This window comes from Cetorhinus maximus, chromosome 18 (assembly GCF_964194155.1).
Source record: "Cetorhinus maximus chromosome 18, sCetMax3.hap1.1, whole genome shotgun sequence".
NCBI lineage: Eukaryota > Metazoa > Chordata > Chondrichthyes > Lamniformes > Cetorhinidae > Cetorhinus > Cetorhinus maximus.
In genome coordinates, this window is record NC_135896.1 from 86,907,815 (window position 1) to 86,934,025 (window position 26,211).

The window sequence follows — 26,211 nt, forward strand, 5'->3', positions numbered from 1 at the left end:
GCAACAGTTCCTCAGTGCTGCACTGGAGTGTCAGACGAGATTTTGTCCTTAAGGCTCTAATGTGGGATTATGAACCCATAACCTTTTGACTCAGAGCCAAGAGTGCTACCCACTGAGCCATGGCCCATTCAAACAAAAGCAGAGAGATTTCCTTGGCTCCAGGCCATCATTGCCCTCTCAGTGAATCCCACCAGATTAACTTGTTTTTAATTTCATCGTGTTTGTGGGACTTGTGTACACGTAATGGCTGCTGCATTTACCCACATAGCGCAGTAACTACACAATGTAATTCATTCCATGCAAAGCATTTGGGATGTTTGGGACAGTAACATGCTAAATAAATGTATATTCTTTCTTTATTTTCTCTCCACTTTATATATACATCAACCTTTTCATTAAAATTAGAAAACGGGGGAGCATGCTACCCAGTCAGGCAGTACATGTTTGTCCTCAAATAAGGGAACCCGTTATTCTATTTGTGTTCATTCTTTGCATTCACCAAGATGAATGTAGTCAGTATTGGGGATGGACATTCTCTAGTTTAGGTGTACTATCATTAGTCCCATCTTCAAAGAAGCAGAGGGACATGAACTGGAAAATTTTAGACCTATAGGTCACTATTAATGTCTGCCCGAACAGCAGGGAGTTCATGAGTCACTATGGTTTTAAAAAGGAGCAATCACGCCTCGCTAATGTACTGTAATTCTTTGACAACAAGGACCCTCTGAAGAATATAATTTATTTGGGCTAGCTGTATGGTTATGAGGAAGACTGAATCAGATCTTACTCAGGGTAGGTTTATCACAATGCAATATAAAGCCGATGATTACAAAACTGACTGAAGTTCTATCAACAAGTAATGACTTCTTGTATTCCAATGAGCACAGGGCCGATGCCACTTACTTCCTTCATTAGTGGTGCAGATGATGGCAATAATACAAAGGCATGTGGCAAGGTGGCCTGTGCAAGAGCTATTGATGACTGTCAAAGTAATGTGGACAAATTCAGTTGACGGGCTTCCAGATGGATTTAAATATAGATGGAAAATAAAGTAACCCCAAGTAGAAACAAAAAAAAACATGAAAATCTATTCACAGTGGATGTGTCCATTGGCAATGGAGATTACTCATTGAAACAGCATGAGGTTCTTAGCAACAGGCTAATCAAGAAGTAAAACCCATCTCAAAGATATTGGTTTAGACAGCAAAACAAGCTATTATTAGTCAGGTATAATTAATTGATAGCACAACATTTGGAAAACTGTACATGAAAAGAACATGAATGCATTAGAGGCACTGTGGAGAACAGTGCCAAAGACGATACAGGTATTAAAAGCTCTAAACTATAAAGGATCTCAGAATTTAATTTGATTTCCTTGACAGAAATAAATTAAGAGAAGCCACAACTTGAGTACCTAAAACACTGAAGAGCAGAAATGCTGAAGAAGTGAACAGGTTTACCAGCTAAAGCTGTGATTACATAACCAAATATGAAGTTGGCCATTGTCAAGCAAGATTAAAAATGGTAGAATGTTTTTATGCAGACAGCAGCAGAGCACCATGCAAAAAAAAAGCACTTAGAGATATCAGATCAAATAACACCTTTAAAAGAAGCAGAAAATGCTGGCGATACAGAGCAAGTCAATCAGTACTTTAAAGTGAAAAGGTAGCTTAACACTTTGATGGCAAAAAAAACGTTCCAGCAGAACTCCAGCTTTAGTTTTCTTCATGTTTTATACCTTATAATTAAATATCTAGTTACGAATGCAATCGGTGAGAATTTGTAGTTGTGGAGATTAATGGCGAAGCACTGTTTAAAATTCCCTAGTTCCGGTTCTGCTAGAACAAAGTGTTGTATAACGTGACATTAATATCCTGGAGTGTTAACTCAGTTAGTAAAAGGCACAGGGAGAAATTTCAGAATGTAATTTTCTTGAAAATTTTATTCAGTTCCCTCAGGAAATTGAATAATTTGAGGAAAAATCAGAAGAGTGCCAACTGCATACAAAACAAGAGAGAAAGTATTCAAATCAGAGACCTCAATTCAGGATACTTGCCCAGCTAAAGCATGATTATAATTTAAGGAGTACAACAAAAACCTGTACATGTTTTAGCCAAATAGGAAAAAAAAAGTACCCAGGCTCATTATCAAACCAGACCAGAAATTGAACTGGAGTAGAAATTTTAAAGCACTGAATAAAGCTTGTTACACACGTAGGCCCAGATTTTCATCCACGGGTTGGGTGTGCAGAGTCGGCAGAATTCCTAGATCCACAAAACCGACATTTGAAAATGGCTGCCCATACATTGGTTTCTCAGTCCGAGGGGGCTGGGTGGATGATAAGTTGTGGTGACCGACCCCGGAAGAACTAAGAAGGCTGCCAGTTGTGGAAGTGGGCTGGGCGGAAGACCTGCCTCTGGGATTCACCACTGTGTCCAAAATGTAAAAATTAAGAATAAAACATGAAACATCTTTCCAGCCTTCAACCCCCCCCGCCAAACCCCACACACTCCCCATGTTCCATCCATGCCAACCCATGCCCTGTACCCACCCCCCATGGCCCCTCATACCTTCCAGGCCATCTCATGCGCCTACACCCATCCCCACTGCCCTCATAACCCCCATGCCAATCTATGCCCCTCACCCCCATGGCCCTTTATAGCCCTTGTGCCAACTTAGTGCCAACTCATGCCAACCCATGCCCCCCTTTTGCCCTTACACCTACCATTCCAACTCAACCAGTATACACTATGGGCAGATCTCAGAATCCCTACAGAAATGAGATAAAACAGAATTTTATTTTCTATTGCAGACTTCATTATATCAATAAAACCTCTCATTCATTAAAAAACATTTACTACATTTACATTCCTTTAGCTAAATAAAGCTTCTAACAACAAACATTTCATTGAAGTGCACAATCCCTTACAAAAACAAGTATTAGAATTCATAGTCCCACTTCAAAGCATCTATAGCCATTTGTAGCTCTCAATCAAACTATAAAATGGCAGGCACCCTACTGTGATAATGGATGGTTGTGAAATCAGTCATGCAGCAGTAATCCAGAAATGGGAGCCCTCAGGCATATGGCAACAGATGGAGTGAAATGACAAACAATTAAAAAAATACACTCAACATATTTAAATGCCTCCACAGCTTCCTTTGAGGGGTGCTTTTGACAGTTCCTCTTGACACTTTTGACAGAACCCTTTGACAGGTGCTTCTGATAGTTGATTTTGACAGGTCTGTTGATAGTTCCAATGAGCTTGATAGTAATGAGTTTATGCACTTTTCACACTAATTTATGCTTACTTTTAATAGCTCCAAAGGGTGCCTGACCTTCCCCAAAGGGCACCTGACCTCCCCCAAAATTGTCCCAGGATTAGATCCAAGGGGGTACTTTACCTCTCTAAGGGATTATCCAAATGAATCCACAAAGTTCAGATCTGCTCTTACCAGGTCTTGTCTGCATACTTGGGGCTGAATTTTCTGGCTGGCAGGGGGGGGGCGGGGCAGGCAGGTGCGGACCCAATCGCCGCCTGTGATCGGGTCTGCGCCACCATTTTATGCGGGCAGGTCAATTAAGGCCCGCCCAGCGTGAATCGCGGGTCCCGAGGACAGTGGGAGTAGACAGGCGGTGGGGGGTCTGCAGTGACCGCTGGGTCCAATGGAAACCCGGTGGCCTGTTTTAAAAAGTTGCTGCAGCCTTTCCAAGACTGTGACTCATGGCCAGTGGAAGGGCTCCCCAGGGCGCTGCTGGTGAGCAGGGCAGGCAGGAGGGTAGGGCAGGGAGGCCAGTGTGCCCCTCGTTTTTCCAATGATTGTCTTGCTGCCCTCCTAAAGGAGGTGGCAGCACGGCGGGAGGTCCTGGTACACCAGAATGGGAGGAGGAGGCCCCCCCCCCACATGACGAAATGTGCCTGGGAGGAGGTGGCGGAGGTGGTGAGCTCCCGCGATGTGGTACGGAGCACCTAGATCCAGTGTCACAAGCGCTTCAACGACTTATTGCGCTCTGGAAGGCTGAGGACAATTGGCATTGGTCACTTAACCCAGCAAGTCAGCTTTCCCCCCTGCTGACCCCCATCCCAATGCCTGAGTGCAGGAACTGCATTGAATCATTGACAGCAAGTGTCCTTTGCTGGGTGGGCCAGCAGATACTGCCCATGCCGAGGTCAGTCTGAGAGGATGGTGAAGAGATGGGTTCTGCGCCCGCAGCATGTGGTACACTGAGACCCATATGACTGTTTTGGGGGCAACCTGGAGGAGCTGGTACTGGAACTCCAGGACATGTCCAAGTCAGGGTGATGAGATGCTGGGAGGGGAGCTTCAAGGTGGCATAGCAACGAACCATCTGCTGCCCTCTGCGCTCCACGTGCTTGTGCCTCCTTGCTATGGAAGGTTAGACCGTGTGGTGCCTGATGTGATGTAGGCAGCATGTGACCAAGGAGGTGTGGGTGGGGGGAGGGGAGGTGAACAGGCCTAGCACCTTTGTGCGAGTGTTCGGCAGCAGCGGGGTGAGGAGACTGGAGCCCTGCAATGTCTCACTCTGGTTGGGGTGGGCCGTCTGCAAAGAGAGTCCTGGTACAAGTAGCACAAATCAATGCTCTTCTCTCCTTTTCAGGAAAAGAATGCTCAAAATGCCAACAAGCGGGTGAGGACTGGCAGTGGCCCGGCATAGTTAGCGATTCTCAGCTGCTTCGAGCAGGAGGCCCTAAGTTTGGAGAGGCGCCATGCGCCCAGGTCCACTGGTGTCGGTGAGACTGGGGTGCCATGGCCAGGTATTTCTGCCCACCAGTGAGGTCAACATTGTTCTCCCAGCAGCCATAGCAGTGCTGAATGTTAAGTAATTTAATGTTGCAACATGGCTTGACCATTGCTTATGGAAGAATGAGCACATAATGATCTGAGGGACAGGGATGCACTTTGTCATTGTCTCCACGTTAACTGATCCAATGTCCTTGTTCTTCCTTTCAGCATCAGTGGAGCAGGGCCGGGAGGAGGAGCAACAAAGGCCCCCTCTCACACCTGAGGGCCCTGAAGTCTCACCAGCGTCACACCATCTCTGCCAGGCAGGCACCAGCGCAGATACTAGCCCCTCGGTGGGAGTTAGAACATTGGCTAGTGTCTCGGGGCACAGTGGTGAGGGCATGTCAGAGTCGCTGGAGGAGCTGGTAGAGACAGAGAGCACCCATGGTGCCAGCAGTCGGAGGACTGCAGGAGACCAGGCACATGTTCAGTCGGCGCCTGATGATGTGCCTCTGGAGTCGTCTGCAACGCAGCAGGTGCAGGAAATGCGGCCGGGTGTGCGGGAGCATCTGGGGGAGATACATGAGGCTATGCTTGGCTTGGTCTCTGTGGTGGAGGAGTCTACGCGGACTATCACCGAAGCAGTGAGCCTCATGTGCAGACGCCATGCATCCTTCATGGAGAGAGTGGCGACTCTTGTGGAAAGAGTCCTCCAGGAGACCCAACAGGGCTTCCTGGTGATGCGTGCGGACCAGCAAGCCCTCACATCAGTATTGACCTCAACTGGTCAGTGCCAATGTGGGAGATAGTCAGGGCACCAAGTTTCCCAGCTCAGTGCCCATCCCTCCACAGTGAGCAGAGAGGTCCGAAGCGACCTCACGTCAGTGCAGCAGCTGCCTGTCATCTCTGTGGGCTCCTCTCAGGGCACTCCGGATGAGGGCAGCAGCTCCTCCGCCCCTCTGCCAGTGACCATTGCATCTGGTGAGGCTGCGATGAATGGGGAGATGCCAGCTGTGGAACTGGCAGCTCCCTCCCAGGCGGGACCAGCACAGACTCCACAGGCCAGAGGATGACCGCCAAGGTCATTGAGGCCAACAGGACAGCAGAGTCAGCAGCCTGGCTCAGATGCCACTCCCAACGAGGGGTCAGCACTAAGACGTAGCATCCGAAAACGTAAACATAAGGCACCTTATCTTCTGGGAAGAGTGTCCTGCAGTCAGCATCACAGTGAAGCAGTCTGGGAAGAGTGTCCTGCAGTCAGCATTGTGGTGAAGCAGTCTGGGAAGAGTGTCCTGCAGTCAGTTCTTGTTGAAAATAACAGGAGTGTCATCACAAGACAGCGCAAGAGAGCAGCGGAGAGATCAGAATCAGCGCGAGTGCGGGGAAGCTCAAAAAGTGATGTCAGCACAAAGGCGAGAACTGATTGGTGAGTAGTGGGTAAGTGTTTTTCTCCAGTTTTTTTCTCCAGTATTTCTCCAGTTTAAAATAGATTAAGCCAAGCCATGCTAGTTTTTTATTCAAATTACATAAATAATTTAACTTTTTTTTACTGTACTTAACTTCAAGTAAGGGTTTTTTTTCTGAACGAGAGGCATGGCAGGGCAGCTCAGTCCCATGTTATGTGCTGCCTGCAACATGTGGGAAGTCCTAGATGCTCCTTGTGCTCTGACTGACCACGTGTGCAGGAAGTGCCACCAGTTGCAGTTACTTGAGCTCCGAGTTTCGGAGCTTGAGCTGCAGCTGGAGGCACTGAGGTGTATCGGCGAGGATGAGAGTTTTGTGGATAGCACGTTTTTAGACGTGGTCACCCCACAGCTTACGAAAGTGCAGATAGAGAGGTAATAGGTGACCATCAGTCAGAAGAAAGGTGTCAGGCAGGCAGTCAGAAAATACCCAGGGTGCATCTCGCTTGAGAAACGCTTTTCTGTGTTGCAAAACGGTGAGAGTGACGGTTCCTCTGGAGAGTGCAGCCACGCTCATGGCACTGAGAGTGGCTCAGCTGCACAGGGGGAGGAAAAAGAGGGGAAGAGCAATAGTGGTAGGACACTCAATAGTAAGGGGAACAGATCGGCGTTTCTGCGGCTGTAGACGTGACTCCAGGATGGTATGTTGCCTCCCTGGTGCCAGGGTCAAGGATATCACTGAACGGCTGCAGGGCATTCTAAAGGTTGAGGGCAAACAGACAGAGATCGTGGTACATATTGGTACCAACGACATAGGTAGAAAGAGGGATGAGGTCCTGCAAGCAGAATTTAGGGAGCTAGGAAGCCGATTAAAAAACAGGACCTCAAATTTAGTATTCTTTGGATTACTTCCGGTTCCACACGCTAGTCAATATAGAAATAGGAGGTTAGCCCAGATGAATGCGTGGCTGGAGAGATGGTGCAGGAGGGAGGGCTTTAGACTTCTGGGACATTGGGACCGTTTCTGGGGACAGTGGGACCTGTACAAGGTGGACGGCTTGCACCTGAACCGGAATGGGACCAGTATCCTTGCGGGAGGTTTGCTAGTGCTGTTGGGGAGGGTTTAAACTAACTTGGCAGGTGGACGTGATCCAGAGAGGAGGTTCAGCAGGGGGAGATGCACAGCCAAAATTAGAAGAGAGAGCAAGTGAGCCTGGAAGGCAGAGAAATTATAGGCCAGTTAAGGCACAAGGGAGTTTGGCAAGGTTGGATGGTATTTATTTTAAGGCAAGGAGTCTGACGAATAAGGCAGATGAATTGAGGGCACAAATTAACACATAGAAGTATGATGTCATTGCTGCCGCAGAGACATGGTTGAGAGAGGGGCAGGATTGGCAGCTCAATATTCCAGAACATAGGGTCTTCAGGCGAGAGAGGGAAGGAGGTAAAAGAGGACGGGGTATCGCAACATTGATCAAGGAATCAATTACATCAGTAAGGAGGGATGACATCTGAGAAGGCTCCTCAAATGAAGCCATATGGGTAGAACTGAAAAACAAAAAGGGAGCAATCACATTGCTGGGAGTGCACTATAGGCCCCCAAACAGTCAGAGAGAAATAGAAGAGCAGTTTTGTAGGCAGATTTCAGAGAAGTGTAAAAATAATAGGGTAGTAATAGTAGGGGATTTCAACTTCCCCAACATTAATTGGGTTAGCCATAGTGTGATAGGTTTAGAGGGAGTGAAATTCATTTTAAGCCAGTACACAGAAGGTCCTAGAAGAGAGGGGGCGGTCCTGGACATTATTTTAGGGAATGAAGCCGGGTAAGTGGTAGAGGTTTCAGTGGGGGAGCATTTTGATGATAGTGTTCATAACTCCATTAGATTCAAGGTTGTTATGGAAAAGGACAAGGATGGGCCAGAAATCAGAGTTCTAAATTGGGGGAAGGCTGATTTTAATAAGATCAGATATGATTTGGCCAGAGTGGACTGGGAGCAGCTACTTTTAGGTAAATCTGCGTCAGAACAGTGGGACTCATTCAGGAAGGAAATAGGGAGAGTACAAGGCCAATATATTCCAGTAAAGATAAAGAGTGGGACCAACAAATCCAGGGAACCCTGGATGTCGAGGGATATACAGGATTGGATAAAGAGAAAAAGGGAGGATAAACCAGGGAACAGGATCCAGAATTGGCTGAGTGGCAGGAAGCAGGGGTGATGGTCGAGGGGTGTTTTTGTGACTGGATGCTTGTGTCCAGTGGGGTTCCACAGCGATTGGTGTTGGATCCCTTGCTGTTTGTGGTATATATAAACGATTTAGACTTGAATGTACGAGGGTTGATCAATAAGTTCATGGATGACACGAAATTTGGTGGGGTGGTAAATAGTGAGGAGGATAGCCTTAGATTACAGGTGGATATAGAAGGGTTGGTCAGATGGGCTGATTAGTGGCAAATGGAATTTAATCCAGATAAGTGTGAGGTGAGGCACTTGGGCAGGACAAACAAGACACGGGAATACACAATGAATGGTAGGGTCCTGAGAAGTACCCAGGATTAGAGGGACCTTGGTGTGCATGTCCACCGGTCCCTTAAGGTAGTGGGACAGGTAGATAAGGTGGTTAAGAAGGCATATGGGATACTTGCCTTTATTAGCCGAGGCATAGAATATAAGAGCAGGGAGGTTACGCTGGAGCTGTATAAAACGCTGGTTAGGCCACAGCTAGAGTATTGCGTGCAGTTCTGGAATCCACATTATAGGAAGGATGTGATTGCACTAGAGAGAGCGCAGAGGAGGTTTACCAGGATGTTGCCTGGGCTGGAGAGTTTTAGTTATGAGGAGAGATTGGATAGGCTGGGGTTATTTTTCTTGGAGCAGAGGAGATTGAGGGGGGACATGATTCAGGTGTATAAAATTATGAGGGGCATAGATAGGGTAGACAGGAAGGAGCTTTTCCCCTTGATGGAGGGATCAATAACCAAGGGGCATAGATTTAAGGTAAGGGGCAGGAAGTTTAGAGGGGATGTGAGGAAAAGTTTTTTCACCCAGAGGGTGGTGCGAATCTGGAACTTGCTGCCTGAAAGGGTGGTAGAAGCAGAAACCCTCATAATATTTAAGCAGTATTTGGATGTGCACTTGCGATGCCATGGCATACAAGGCTATGGGCCTAGTGCTGGAAAATGGGATTAGAATGGTGAGGTACTTGTTTGACTGGTGCAGACTCGATGGGCTGAAGGGTCTTTTTCTGTGCTGTAGATCTCTATGACTCTATGACCTTAGGCACACCACTGGTGCTTTTGTATTGGCCTGCAATGTGGTCTTTATGAGTTGGTGTGATTTTTAACACCTTGTTCATTTTGTTACATTAAGTTCCTGTGGTTGCAATATTAAATTTACACATGTCACCATGGCTGAGGTTGCCTCTTTTGTTCTGCAGGTGGATAGTTTCCAATAATGTAATGAGTGCTTTCTGGGACATTCAGCTTTATTAACAAGAGCCTTAGTTAATGTTCCTAACCAGGCAGATTTTGCATTTAGGTCTCGAATATGGAGCATACAGTCTAGGCTTGTCCTGGAGGTCTATATGTGATGTGCTAGCTGAAGGTTCGTTGGATTAAAGCCTCCCGGGTTCCCTGCCTCCCTGGAGTATGCCCAGGTCAGCGTCTACCCCCTCAGCATTTCCCTGTGCTCGTCCTCAGACTCACTGCTGGACTCATCGTGTGCATCTGCAGCCAATGCGCCTACATCTTCATTGTACACAGTGTCCCCCCTTTCCAGCACAAGATTGTGGAGAGTGCAGCATGCTACCGCTATCACTGAGACACGATCTGGGGGGTACTGGAGTGCACCCCCTCAGCAGTCCAGGCATCGGAAGCGCATCTTGAGAAGACCGATGGTTCTCTCCACCACAGACCTTGTGGTGCTGTGGCTCTTATTGTACCGCTGCTCAGCTTCTGTTCTTGGATGGCGGAGAGGCGTCATGAGCCACCTTCTGAGGGGATAGCCCTTGTCACCCAGCAGCCATACATCCAGCCGTGCTGGAGCACTGAAGAGCCCCAGCACCTGGGAGTGTCTGAGGATGTAAGCGTCACGGGAGCTGCCTGGGTACCTTGCACAAACTTGTAGAATCAGCATCCTGTGATCACACACTATCTGCACGTTCATGGAGTGGAAGCCCTTCCTGTTGACGAAGGGTCCGGGCTCACCTGCTGGCACCTTGATGGCCACATGTGTACAGTCTATAGCACCCTGGACACGGGGGAAGCCAGCAATGGCCACAAAGCCTCTGGCTCGCTGTGTCTGGCTTGCCTGGTCCCAACGGTAGTGGATGAAGGTCAATGCACGCCTGAACAGAGCATCTGTGACCTGCTTGACACAAGTGTGGACAGCTGATTGGGAGACACCACAAAGATCACCCATCGAGCCCTGGAAGGAGCCAGAGGCATAGAAGTTGAGAGCAGCTGTGACCTTTAGAGCCACTGGCATGGGGTGTCCACCCACACAGTTCAAGGAGATCTCAGGCCCAATCATCTGACAGATATAGTTGACTGTCTCCCTTGAGAGACAGAACCTCCTTCGGCACTGCACCTCAGACACATTGAGGTAGCTGCTTCGCCGCCTGTATACCCCGGCAGCAGGATAGTGGCGTCTTCTGCGGCCCCTTCTGCCTTGGTCTACCTCTTGGCCCTGCGCTCCTTGTGCCTGTGCCTCTCCTACCAAAGGTGGTTCTCCTGGAGGCTGAATGTGCACTCCTGGCCTCCTCCCCTCTTCTAGCCCTCCCTTCCTCCTCAGAGGAGCTGCCTCCACTGGACAGTTCAGCTCCCATTCCCAGGCTAAGGGAAGGCTTCCGGAAACCTGCAGGCCCAGAAAAGATTCCTCACTGCAGAGTGCTGACCTGAAGGTTAAGAGTCCAGACCAAGCAGCTGGGATGCGTTTTGAAGTATTGCAGATAACACAGGCAAGTTTCAGTAACTTTGAAAAAACAATATTTGACAGAGCACACTTGTGACCCCACTCAGCCCTCTTATCCTGCCTGTGGATGAGGTTTATACAAATGTGTCCTACCCGCCTGCCCGTTGCGCCCATGCGCCGACCCAAAGATTGCACGGGTGCCGAAAAATCGCAGTTGATTGGCGTCTCAAGGCCCTTAAGTGGCCTATTAATTAATGGCAGGTGCGCATTGGAGAGCATCACGCGCTCACCCAACAAAATATCGCGACGGTGCGCGGTGATGTTGGAATGCTCACCCGACGTCACCGTGCGTCATTTTACGCGCATGCGTGTGGGGCCCGCCCCCGCACACCAATGGGAAAATTCTGCCCTTGGGGTGGAATTTTATGCTGGCGGGATTTTCCAGTCCTACTGAAGTTGATGGACTTCTGAACAGCTCGCCGCATTTTATGGCCCCGCGCTGTTGCGATGTGGTCGGAAAATTCCACCCTTTTGCTTTTCACACTCCAAGTCTTCCAAAATTCTACTTGCGTGAAGCCAGCTGATGATTTAAATGGCCAACTGCCTCCGTGAAAAGATATGCGCCCTGCCTCCCCCCATTCTCGCTCCCCACGAAAATGGGAAATGCTGTGTTTGAGGGCAGGACTTACGCTTTTCAGCCACTTCTGCCATTTTCACCATGACTGTGAGGCTCTCCATCATGATGCAAATCTGGACCATAGAAACTAGTATTGCTGAAAAAAGAGGCATGTTGAAGTGTAAGATTTCGCGGTTTGGGCCCCCAGATACTTAAATAGGCAGTCATCTAGTCATAAGTAATTTTAAGATGGTTTATTAAGTTTATTAAGAAACAACAGTTTAGATATGATGCATTAACTAATTAGACAGAAAAGGTATATGACCCGTAACAGCTTGCGACACCAGCATTCCGCTCTCTAGTTGAAGTGTTAGGAAACTCTCTTCCTTCAATCTCTCGATCTTCCTCCTCCCCCTCTGGTCCATCTTCCATCTGAAGAAGACAGCTGCCCAACAAGCACCAGCACCTCAGCACCCCACCACCAGAATGAGACCAATGTATATACCTGTTTTTTGGTGGGCTAGTAGTTTATTCAGTGACAATCATCTACCAAACTATTCTGACCAATGGATACAGGACAGGGACTCAAACGTCAGGGTGGTTACCACCCCCTTGTGCCTCACCCTGCTCGAAGTCAGCTTTTTAGTTTACATCTTGCTGAGGATCATATCCTGGCCCTTTCTAAACACTTGCATAGGTGAGACACCATTCTATCAGCTTAGGAATGTCAACATGGCAGTCTGAAGTAAGTGACCTTGCCTGTTTCCACAGACTGTTTAAAAATTGTTGCCTTTTTAGAGACCTTTTTAGGGGATGTTATATTATGCAGAAAATAACTGTTTATTCAAGACCCCACTTTCGTATAGAAGCTTTTTGTCTTGCACTCATCAGGACAAGTTGCAAGAATACCAATACAAGGAGAAAACAACAATTTATACTGGATGACAAGAAAGCGCTGATTGGTTGGCAAGTTAACTTTGATTGGTAGAGGGGCTATGCAGAGATTATATTAGGAACTAGTATCATCTCTGCATAGCTCTGAGATACAAAATATATAAGACAAGTTCCTATGTTTCCTCCTGACAGGATCATTTAAACAACTTAACTATTAATGATATTATTTGAATTCAAAGCAGATTATGCAGCATGAAATTAAGTTCTGCTTTCAAATCATTTCTTATACAAGAGTGAATCTGCAAATTCAACTCTTTATTTTAATGACTTCTCTTCCAGAAGAATAGCTAGATACTAACATGCTGAAAGGCAGCAATGCTTCACATTTGATGACCCACATAATAAGATATTTAAAAAGAAAACAAGATAACCTGCTGTCTTAGCACAAAGGTTCAGTAGTCAATCATTTGAGTACCACAGGTTATTTTTCTATGACATATTATATTACCTTAAGCAATACTAAGTTTGTTTTAGAGTGAAATCTGTGAGAAAGAATCTGATTTTCCATCTTACGTTCTGCAATTTCCTTCAAGCCACCTCAGTTTAAACAAATATGAAAGGAAAAGGTTTATACATCACCTAACACTCTATAGTGGAAATGACAACAAAATCCATCACCTGCAATCCACCAGCACAGTCAGACTTCACAGGTGAAGAAACCCCTGGCTATCTCCCACTTGTCCTCTGTGGGAAGACACACTTTTCGAAGTGAAGAATTATAAATGGCTAGAAGAACTACAATTGCCCTAAGTTGTCCTGGATGAAGAAGTTGGTGGGGGGGGGGCGGGTGGCGGCTGGGGGCTAGGGAAGGGGAGGGATAGAGATGTGAGCAGGGTGTATGTGGTGGGGCTGAGCAGGGGAATAAAACATATCAAAGTTCCTGCTCACGATCACGTTGCAAGAACTTCTTCCAAAAAGAAAGAAGTGCATGTGTGACCATCAGGTGAGTAGACGATTTGGTTTGCATCCTCTTACCTTCATGGGGGAAGAGAGTCTGCAGAGATGCACAAGAAAAATGGTACCGATACCTATAACAGTAAAGTGTTCATGCATATTTTATCACCGTCTTGGTATTTGTTTGAAGTTAATATTTCTTTTTATTCATTCATAGGATATGAGTGTAGCTGCGAAGGCCCATATTTACTGCCCATCCCTAAATGCCCTTGAGAAGGTGGTGGTGAGCTGCCTTCTTGGATCCTTGCAGTCCATGTGATGTAGGTATGCCCACAGTGCTGCTAGGGAGGGAGTTCCAGGATTTTGACCCTGTGATTATGACGGATCAGCGATATATTTCCAAGGCAGAATGACGCACGGCCTAGAGGGGAACTTGCAGGTGGCCGTGCTCCCATGCACCTTGCTGCTTTTACTCCTCTGTGCCCAAGCATGCCAGCTGAGGTGTCCGACCACCTGTTTGAAAATATCGCTCAAAACTGGCCAATTTTGATTTAAAAAAACCGTTCTTACAAAGGACTTAATCCAAAACAGTCAGAGAGACAGAAAGAAAGAATTGCATTTATGTAACTCCTTTCATAACTTCCAGATGTCCCAAAGAACCAAAGAAATCAAAGAAATATTGTTAAAGTGTAGTCACAGTTATAAGAAACATGTGACCAGTTAGCAAAGCTTTTTACCCATCCTGGGCAAAAAATATAATTGCAAATTTGACTTTATTAAAAGAAAAAATAATGCTGGATAACAGCGGCAATTTGTGTTATTTCTTCCCAGAAATACTAGGGAACCAAGGGTCTAGTGAGAAGGAGGAATTGAAGGAAATTAGTATTACTAAAACAATAGTGCTGGAGAAATTAATGGGGCTGAAAGCCAATAAATCCCCAGGGCCCGATAATCTACATCCCAGGGAACTAAAGGAGGGGGCCGTGGAAATAGTGGGTGCGTTCGTTGTCATCTTCAAAATTCTGTAGATTCTGGAACAGTCCCGGCAGATTGGAGGGTGGCAAATGTAACCCCACTATTTAAACAAGGAGGGAGAGAAAAACCAGTGAATTACAGACTGGTTAGCCTAACATCGGTAGTAAGGAGTATGCTAGAGTCTATTATAAAGGATGAGATAACAGGACACCTAGAAAGGATAAACGGGATTAGACAAAGTCAATATGGATTTATCAAAGGGAAATCATGTTTGACAAGCCTACTGGAGTTTTTTGAGGATGTAACGAGCAGAATAGATAAGGCAGAACCAGTGGATGTGGTGTATTTGGATTTTCAGAAAGCTTTTGATGAAGTCCCACAAAAGAGGTTAGTGCGTAAAACTAAAGCACATGGGATTAGGGGTAATATATTGGCATGGATTGAGAATTGGTGAGCAGACAAGAAACAGAGAGTAGGAATAAATGGGGCTTTGTCAGAGTGGCAGGCGGTGACTAGTGGGGTACCACAGGGATCAGTGCTTGGGCCCCAGCTATTCACAATGTATATCAATGATTTGGATGAGGGAATCAAATGTAATATTTCCAAGTTTGATGACAACATGAAATTTGGTGGAAATGTAAGCAAAGAGGAGGGTGTCAAGAGGCTTCAAGGTGATTTAGACAGGTTGAGTGAGTGGGCAAATACACGGCAGATGCAGTATAACATGGATAAGTGTGAAGTTATCCACTTTGCTTCGAAAAACAGAATGGCAGAGTATTAATTAAATGGTGATAGATTGGGAAATGTTAATGTACAAAGGGACCTGGGTGTCCTTGTACACAAATCACTGAAAGCAAGCATGCAGGTGCAGCAAGCAGTTAAGAAGGCAAATGGTATGTTGGCCTTTGTTGCGTGAGGACTTGAGTACAAGAGTGAGGATGTCTGGCTGCAGCTGTAGGGGACCTTAGGTGAGACCACACCTGGAGTATTGTGTGCAGTTTTGGTCTCCTTACACAAGAAAGAATATACTTGCCATAGAGAGAATGCAGTGAAGGTTCACCAGACTGATTTCTGGGATGGCAGGATTAGTCGTATGAGGAAAGATTGGGATGACTAGGTCTGTATTCACTGGAGTTTAGAAGAATGAGAGGAGACATCATTGAAACATATAAAATTCTGACAGGGATGGACAGACTGGATATGGGAGTGATATTCCATCTGACTGGGGGTTCTAGAACAAGGGGTCACAGCCTCAGGATACAGGGTAGACCATTTAAGACTGGGATGAGGAGTAACTTCTTCACTCAAAGGGTGATGAATCTATAGAATCCTCTACCACAGAAGACTGTGGAGGCCAAGTCACTGAATATATTTAAGAAGGAAATAGATTTCTGGACTCCAAAAGTATCAAGGTGTATGGGGAGAGTGCGGGAGTGTAGCATTGAGATAGAGGATTAGCCAGGATCATACTGAATGGCGGAGCAGGCTCGAAGGACCAAATGACTTACTCCTGCCCCTATTTTCTATGTTTCTATGTTTGTCTGTAATATTTTACTAGTAATTGCTTTGGATTAGCTCCAACTCCAGAATAACAAAGACAGGTTGGCAAAGATATGTCTTTGGAGAGACTTGCACTGAAACTGTGAATAATGATGCAGTGCGCTGTGAAATTGATACTCTGACGATGCCATAATTACAAAGTCACCTCAATTTCATTCACAGCTGCAATGTTATACTTGGCAGTTGCTTCATTGAAAATCCTACTATGGAAGGAGGACAGTCTGGAGATCCACTGAACATCGTAATTGTCCCCAGGTTCTTTGAAACTTCACAGAGCTAGATTGCTTTTTCCTCGGCAAAGCTCTTCCCTCCTGAAGGAGTTGGCTCCTTCCTAATTTATGGCTCCAGAGATTTCAGTCACTATCTGGTACCTCACCCAAGTGACCATTACTCATATATAAAACTAGTAATTGAGTCATGACAGAATATCCTAACGTAGGGGGTTTTACAGCTGATTCAGTCTCCCATTTAAGACAGAGAGGAAGAGGGGGGATTTATTCTCTCAGGGGGTCGTTAGTGTTTGGAATTTTCGCCCTCAGCAAGCAGTTGAGGCTGGGTCACTGAATATATTCAAGGCTGAGACACACACACTTTTGATTGACAAGGGAGTCAAGGGTTAAGGCGGACAGGAAGGAAAGTGGAGCTAAGGCCACAATCAGATCAGCCGTGTTCTTACTGATTGCTGGAGCAGCCTCAAGGGGCTGAATGGCCGACTCCTTTGTCATATTTTTATGTTCTTAAGTCTTTATGCAAGATATTTCAGAAAGATATTGCTTGATAGTGATTGTAACGTTTGCAGTAAAGTTTACTGGATAATGAATTAAGGCAATCTTCAGAACTGCAAAAAGTACTCTTCACTTCTCAGTTCATTAAGTGTATAATTGACAATAGTACAAGTGTTTCCAGATTGGAGCAAACAGTAAAATTATTTCCTGCACATAAGCGTGAATCTTAAGTTGGGACAATAATAGGTAAAAATCCTTTCTCAAAATAAAAGGTTCGAAACTAGTAACTCCATCAATTAAAATGTCAAGCAATACTAACTCTGATTTCTCAACTACATTAAAAATCAGTGATAGATAAAATCATTATTGCACTTTTTTTAACGTCTTAAATAACGAGAGCTTTATTTGAATACATTCTACATTACTTTAAATGAGAATTTAACAAAGGCATGCAACTTAGGTGCTTGTAGCACATTCACAAGTCGTAAATGGTATCTCAGCCTTTGGAATGCTCTGTTGGGAATGTGATCAATTTTGAGTTGGAAATTCATTTTGACCCTTTCATTGAGGTCCCTTTGTCAAAAGCATTTCTTCAAAGCTCGATTCACACCATATAGATGTCTCTGGTGAACCAACATTGCAGTGTTTTTGAAGATTCAATGGTAAAAAAGGAAACACTTGTAGACCACTGAAGATATCTAAGATAAATATCCAACTGGATTGCCTGGCTAATTTCCATGATCTTCCCAGGATCGCTGATCAGTTGAAAATTGAAAGTTGCAATTTTCCAGTCATTCAAGTCGCTGGCTCAGTCATGTGGTGAAGTCTCTGGTTCCTCAACAGGGCCATGTCTTGAAAGCCTCTACCAGTAATCTAGGCTGCCGGAGCCGCTCCTTCCAGCACTTTCGAGGCTTCTTGTTTGGCTAGTTAACCTGTCAATTTGCAGAGCTAATAGGGGCATTTTCCATTCAAATTTCCAGTTGACTTGCTGGTTCTCCTGGGCTGGGATTTTCCAGTTGTCGGGCAGGCTCAGCGGGAGTGGTTGCGGAGTCGACCGCGATCGTGTCCGCACCGCGTTTTCACGCGGGCTGGCCAATTAAGGCCCACCCTTCGTGGATCGCGAGCAGTAGCGATGAGTGCTACCTGTGCGGGCAGGTGGGAGGAGGGAGTGCGGGTCTGGTGCACAGTTCACGCATGCGCACGAAAGAGCGCTTCAATCTCCCTGAGACATGGAGCTGCCTCAGGAAGATCGAAGCGCTTTTTAAAAAAATAGATAAGGACATTAAAAATTTAATGAAATTCAACAGAACTTTGGGAAGACTGAAGTCATTGTCTTTGGTCCATGCTACAAACTCTGTTCCCTAGCTACCAACTTCATCCCTCTTCCTGCCAACTGCCTGAGAATGAATCAGGTTATTCAACCTTGGTGTCATATTTGACCCCGAGATGAGATTACCTGACTCTGCCCCTACCTCAGTACATCTGCTGCCGAGTCAGTCAGGCCCGCCCGCCCATCAAGGGCAAAATTCAGCCCATTCATTCTAAACTTATGAAGATGGTTCTTTTCCCTCTGACACTGCGTCCCACTCCAGCTTGGAGGTGGATGTTTGTGCCCTAGCCGGACAACAAGCCCAACACATCACCTCTGACCCTCCCCCAGCTTTCAAACAGGAGCCCTTCAAGGTGTAGACTCCTGATGACCACTTCCTCCCCCATCTGGAGTCAAATAAATGAAGCCTAACACATTCCAACAAATTAGACGTGAATGTCACTAGAATGGCTTAATGAACCCCAGGGCCTCAGGCTGATGTGGTATGGCCAAGAAACACAGGGCGGAATCATCCCTGAATTGCACTAAATGCGGTAGCGGGTGTGAAAAATGATGTTTTACCCACCAGCTGCAATGGCGGGTTTTCGCGCCATATCATCTGCTTCCTGGTGCGTTCCACCTCATTAATAATGCATTGAAGAGCTGGAAATCAGCAGCCTGGAAGATCCGTCACAGCGCTTACCCACACCCTCCACCAGCACAGAGACACACGCCTCGGTGGGACCTAATCCAGAGCAGGCTTGGCTTCACAATCTGCTGGTCTCCGCATGGACATGTGTCCGTAGCAGGGGGAGGCAGGTTCAGCCGAGCTCCACGGCACTCAGAGGACAGCTGGGGAAGAGGCATCTGTCAGGACAAGCCAGATGATGAGCCTTTGGATGCAGCCTTCCATGAGAAGGATAGTGGACGCCATGGAGACCTTGGTCCAGCAGAACATGGGGAGGCGCACAGGCCTGCACTTCATCACAGTAGCCATGGGTGAGTTCCTGCAGAGGCAACGCGAGATGGAAACTGGGCACCTCAATGTTCCTCCAAGTGCTCCATCCCCTCAAGGAGTCAGGCCGGGGCCCTCAGGCACCCAAAGGGATGAGGAGCGGCAGCTGGACACCTCTGGGTCATCTACTCAGGGATCTCAGAGGCTGGCCACTCCCTCCAAGACCCGTTTGCCTGTGACCCCCCTCAGCCTCATCCTCTGTCACCGCAGAGGGAGTAGCTGGCCCACAGGAAGGCAGCCAAAGCAAGCCAGGGCCCTCAAAGCCTTGGCTCGCCAGAGGGCCCACGCCAAATTCATCAGAGGCAAAAGGGCCAACCATTGCACAGGCTGTCTCCACCCCTACTGTGGATGTCAGGGCAGCGCCTAGAAGAAGTGGTAGGCATAGAAAAATTAAGGAATTCTGATCACAAATGGTAGCATGGGTGAACATATTTTGTCACTTTATAGTCTGAAAATATATTCACTTCACTGAATAACATGTAATGTTGTTTTCAGCTTCATTTACAGGCTTCGTGAGTGCTCCCCCTGCATAACCCCACCACTACTAGCACTAGCTGGATTCTTGAGGGAGAAGTGTCTGTGGAGGAAGGGCCTTTAGGAAGGGCCTTTCAGAGCCTCATGCAAGCTCTCCCTCGCATGCGGAGCCTTCATCCATCACACTCAGCTCACTGTCCCAAGCATTTTCAATGCTGCCTCCTGGGGTTCTCTTTCAGTTCCCTTTCTGGGCTGATCTGCATCCCCACCCACAGATCACACTCCCATGCAGCACATGTGCCCGTCCAAAATGAGGCTCCGCTCATTTTCAATTTCGAAAAGTTGGTAGTGGTTAAATTCCTCATGAGCTCCACCACCATTTCCCCTCCCCAGTCACCCATGTCCTTTCTCCCATAACCATAGACCCCCTAACATAACCTTTGACCTCCCCACTGTAACTTCCAGCCCAAACCCCTTGTCATTCCAGGATGTCCAGGTGAACGTGCACATTCCCTATCTTCCCAAGAATCCCACCCCCATCCACATTGACCTCCCCAATCTCCTCCTTCTCAACCCCTGTGTCCTTGTTTATCTCTGTGTCCTCACCAGCCCACCCTCACCGCATCTTCTACCGATATCATCGAAACCTCGTCCTCCCACCCTACAGGTTCCCTCTACCCCCTGTTACTCTAACCATCCCCTCCTACCATGTCCACCCTGAGTTCAAAGCAAAGTACTGCGGATGCTGGAAATCTGAAACAAAAACAAAAATAGCTGGAAAAACTCAGCAGGTCTGACAGCATCTGTGGAGAGGAACACGGTTAACGTTTCGAGTCCGTATGACTCTTCATCAGGGCTAAGGAAATATAGAAATGAGATGAAATATAAGCTGGTAGAGGGGGGTGGGATAGGTAGAGCCGGATAGAGAGCCAGTGATAGGTGGAGGCAAAGAAGAGATTGCCAAAGATGTCATAACAAAAGGACAAAGGGGTGTTGATGGTGGTGATATTAGCTAAGGAATGTGCTAATAGTGACATTGAGGGTAGAAAGCAGGACGAGCGAGTGACAGATGGCCCTAGTGGGGGTGGGGTGGGGGGAAGGGATCAAAATAGGCTAAAAGGTGGAGATAAAACAATGGATGGAAATAAATTTAAAAATAATAGAAATAGATGGGAAAAGAAAAATATCCCATAAGGCAGTCACTGACTCTACAGACATCTCCCTTGCACATTCATCTGGACATTCCACCCAGCCAACACCTTCCTCCCTCCTTACACCTTCCTTAACCCCTACTCCTTCCTCCCACCTTACTCCTTCCTCCCCACTTGCACCATTCTCCCCTATTACATCTTCCCCCCCCTCCAGACTCCCTGCTCCCAAACCCCCCCAACACTCCCTCCTCCCCCTGGACACCGTCCTTCCCCCTCCCAACCTCACCCAGCTGACACCTTCGCCCTTCTCCCCCAACCTCACCCACCTGATACCTTCGCCAACCCCCTCCCAACCTCACCCCCCCTAAAACATTCATCCCCGCCCTTCCAATCTCACTCCCCCACTAAAACATTCATCCCCGCTCTTCCAACCTCACCCCCCCTCCCTAAAACATTCATCCCTGCCCTTCCAATCTCACCCCCACTAAAACATTCATCCCCGCCCTTCCAACCTCACCCCCCCTCCCTAAAACATTCATCCCCGCCCTTCCAACCTCACCCCCCCTCCCTAAAACATTCATCCCCGCCCTTCCAACCTCACCCCCCGCTCCCTAAAACATTCATCCCCGCCCTTCCAACCTCACCCTACCCTCCCTAAAATATTCATCCCCGCCGTTCCAACCTCACCCCCCCTCCCTAAAACATTCATCCCCACCCTTGCAACCTCACCGCCCCCCCCTAAAACATTCATCCCCACCCTTCCAACCTCACCCCCCTCCCTAAAACATTCATCCCCGCCCTTCCAACCTCACCCCACCCTCCCTAAAACATTCATCCCCGCCCTTCCAACCTCACCCCCCCTCCCTAAAACATTCATCCCCGCCCTTCCAACCTCACCAACCCCCCCTAAAACATTCATCCCCGCCCTTCCAACCTCACCCCCCCTCCCTAAAACATTCATCCCTGCCCTTCCAACCTCACCCCCCTCCCTAAAACATTCATCCCCGCCCTTCCAACCTCACCCCCCTCCCTAAAACATTTATCCCCGTCCTTCCAACCTCACCCCCCTCCCTAAAACATTCATCCCCACCCTTCCAACCTCACCCCCCCTCCCTAAAACATTCATCCCCGCCCTTCTAACCTCACCCCCTCCCTAAAACATTCATCCCCGCCCTTCCAACCTCACCCCCCCTCCCTAAAACATTCACCCCCGCCCTTCCAACCTCACCCCCCTCCCTAAAACATTTATCCCCGTCCTTCCAACCTCACCCCCCTCCCTAAAACATTCATCCCTGCCCTTCCAACCTCACCCCCCTCCCTAAAACATTCATCCCCGCCCTTCCAACCTCACCCCCCTCCCTAAAACATTTATCCCCGTCCTTCCAACCTCACCCCCCTCCCTAAAACATTCATCCCCGCCCTTCCAACCTCACCCCCCCTCCCTAAAACATTCATCCCCGCCCTTCTAACCTCACCCCCTCCCTAAAACATTCATCCCCGCCCTTCCAACCTCACCCCCCCTCCCTAAAACATTCACCCCCGCCCTTCCAACCTCACCCCCCTCCCTAAAACATTTATCCCCGTCCTTCCAACCTCACCCCCCTCCCTAAAACATTCATCCCCGCCCTTCCAACCTCACCCCCCCTCCCTAAAACATTCATCCCCGCCCTTCCAACCTCACCCCCCCTCCCTAAAACATTCATCCCCACCCTTCCAACCTCACCCCCCCTCCCTAAAACATTCATCCCCACCCTTCCAACCTCACCCCCCGCTCCCTAAAACATTCATCCCCGCCCTTCCAACCTCACCCCCCCCTCCCCCACCCCCACCCCCCACCCCCCCGCACTGGTACAACTTCCCTTCACCTCACCAGCCCACTTTGCCGATCGTACGTAGCAGCCCGTGAGTTTCCAAAGAAGGTCTGAAGCAGCAACGGAGTCTATGGGATATGGTATGAGTCCACGGCAAGTCCATGAAGTTCCGAAGCAAGTCCAAACCATCAATGGAAGGTGCTGCTGTGTGGAGACCTCCCACCTTTCGAGAGTTGCTTCGTGGCAGAGCCAGGTGCACGTGGATCCACCACCATGCGATGCATGTGTTCCTCCAGGGTCCAGTAGCTGTAGGCCTCCAGCACCACCTTCTCCTCGGATGTCTGTGACCTGAGTGAGGCCCTAAAGGTAAGCCCCAACTTCTGCACAACACTCTTGTCCAGATGTGCTCTGGTGAGGCGTGTTTTCCCGCGGGAGTAACGGTAAATCGGGCGTCGGGAGATGATTCCGGTCGGGCCTTACTTTGCAGCCCATTGGCGGGATGCGAATTGGGTTCATGCCGACCTCCAGCGGGATTTGGAGCCCGCCACTGTGATTCCACACTGGCGTGAAACCGACCTCTGCCCCTCCTGCCAAATTCTTCCCCCACCTGCCATGATGCCCACTGCAAACGGGAAAGGACAATTCCGCCTACAGTTTCTCTACCTGCTTCGTCTGATTTTATTCCAGTTCTTGCAAGGTACTGTGTCTTGTAGATATAACCTCCAGTTGAATTTAAATAAAATGCACCATCTTGATAAAAAATGAATCCATACTGCCTGCCTGGGTAAATAATCAAAAATTTTTAAAAAGTGGCATAAAGTTCTGTTATTGTTGGGTAATCTCAGGAGATATTGGGTTTCTTACTTTGGAATCTAGGTGGATGCAATGGTCTTTCCTGCAAAGTTCTTTTACTTACATAACCAGCTAAATATAAAAGTTACAGGACATCAGAAGATAGCTACAGCCTCTCTCTTAGGTGCTTCTCACATCTTTTCTCAGTGAGTGACATCACTAAGACGTAACTCCTTACGGACATGCTCAGTAGCTAATATTAGAATTAACCCTTTACTCTACAGAAGTCTTTTCCTATTGTCACAAGGCAATCCCCCCCTTTATTTTTTGAAAATATGATTTTTCAACTTTCAACTGACTGGAAATTTTGCAATTTGAACTTATACAGAGAAAACTGCTTAAAAATGCAAGACCACATTCCGAGGTAAAGGTGAGAAATAAACAAATCACCCTCAGGGGCTGTGAAGAGAGAGACATTTCCTGTAATCCAGTCACCCATTGAAACACGTAGCTGTCTAAGAATGAGACATTAAAAATGCAAAGTACTGGGCATTGAAACAGACAGACACACCCAAAACCTCCTGAAAATACACAATGGGTGAAGTATTTCAAGGCAAGGCTGCCCATCCACTAGAGAGAGATTGCAAGTCATACAGGCGGTATCAAGGAAGTCTTCAGCAGAGGAAACAGGCTGAAGGCTGCTCTCTCTCCTTCTCCCGCTTTTGGAATGGGTGTGCCACCCAGTTCGAGAGGCTAAATCTACCAGAAACCTACCAACGAACTAAGATCTTGTAATAATTGCAACATCTTCTACATCTGACTGCATCCAAGAAACCAGCTAATCCAATCAGCTGCAGGATTTAAAATCTATGCCTCAAGGACAATCAAAAGACACTTAACTGTATAATTTTTTATCATTTGTTTTTAATTGGACTCTAACTCCCCTTATTTCTGATATCTGTGTGCCTGTGTGGGCGGGTCCAAATGACTGCATGTGGCCCGAATGCTTGACGTCGCCATTTTATTATTTTTCTGGGGTGCAGTGAATAATAAATTTGCTCTTTCTTTGGCTCAAGAAAACCTTGCTTGATTGACTCCTTATTGATCACAGCTTAAATAGTTCAATACATCTGATTTAGAAAAAGAAACTTAAATCTTTGTTGTGACCAACCGAGGAGGTTGAATAGAGGGAAGCCAGCTCACCCCTTCTTACACTATACCAACTATTCAGTCTCTGCTAAGAGCTCATCTCTTTACACTTTCACGCTAATTGCAACTCCAGGTTTTCAACAGAATCTTGGTCCAAATTGTTGAAAATGTGGTGTTCATAGAGTTGATTAGTTTCTCCAACAAGCTGCACATGTTTAAGAAAGTCTCTACATCAGTCTATTCTTTACTGTCTCCAACCATGAAACATTTTCAGTGCCTCTTTGTCCATACTGGTAGTTATGTGGCGGTGCTGAAATCCCAACTGGACAAATGTGGTCTACTGTCATCTGAATTCTGATGGAAGGTCACAGATCTAAAACATTAACTCTGTTTCTCTCTCCACAGATGCTCCCAGATCTGTGTATTTCCAGCATTTCCAGTTTTTATTACTACCATCCTCTAGCCTGTTTTCAGAATGAATCCCAAATTCCAAAAACAATTGTCTTCGTTGAATGATGTTTTTACTAAGTAATTATAATGGTGGTATGCCCTTTTCAAAATGCTTATACCGCAATTTGTATACATAACCATCAATGTATTTTAAATAAGGTATGGCAGATTTTTTTGAACAGACAGTAAATCATTTAGATTTGTACAAAAATCAATCTTGCAGTTACTGTATGCAAACTTTGTCAGTTTGCTGTGCATTTGATAATTAAAGGGTACACTTGCAAGTTGCTATTGAAGAATTCATCACTGATGCAGCATGATGATAACTGCTTCGTTCCCAGTACCTCCTCAGATGACTATCCTGACACTGAGTGCAAGTCAAATGCTTTCTCACACAGAAAGATAGAAAATTAGAGGAACGTAGTTGCTCCAGTCCACTGTCATAAGCCTCCCCGCAGGCAATATGGATTTGGTTTAATGGAGACTAGAAAATTACCTGCCCTCTCTGCCTTGCTTAGACTGAGACTCATGGAGTAATTTTACCATTGAACTAGATAGATTAGTCACAGCACTTGATGAGGTTTTATCAGATTTGCTACATTGGCATGATCAATTATTTAAAATCAAGCATATCCAGCCATATTATTTAAAAACCTGTGTTAATTAGCTTCACTTGCTTGCAAATTGCTTTGGCTTCTTGCTTTGTAATCTTTCCAATATAAAATTCCCCCAACGTTAAATTGCACTTTATTATCTTCTACTTTATTCTGAATTTCTAATTAGTATTTAGTAATTATAAAAGGGAAAATGTGCTTGAAACAATGCCCCTGGCTCCATATTCCAGCATTTTTCCACTGGGTGATAATTCTTTTCAACCTGCTCCTGGCCCAATATGTATTTAATTATATGCAACATTGGAATAAAACCTTCAATGTATTTGAACGCTCAATAACTATCGTGGCCTCCAATATGTGTCTTTGTCCTTATTGTGCAAAATAATGCTCCGCTTAGGTCAGGATTTTAATGCCACTTTAAACTCACTGTAGCGACTGACAGGATATAGAAGAGAGCGACCAGAATGATTGAGGGGATGAAGGGATTGGATTATGAGGAGCAATTATGTAAACTGGGCAAGTTCTCACTGGAAAAGAAAATGTTGAAAGGTGATATAATTTCTATTATCAGGATCCTGAAGGGACAAAGCCATGAAGAGCTGCTTCACACTGTCTAGAACAATAGAACCAGAGGACGCAGCCTGCACTTAAAGGGGACTGAAT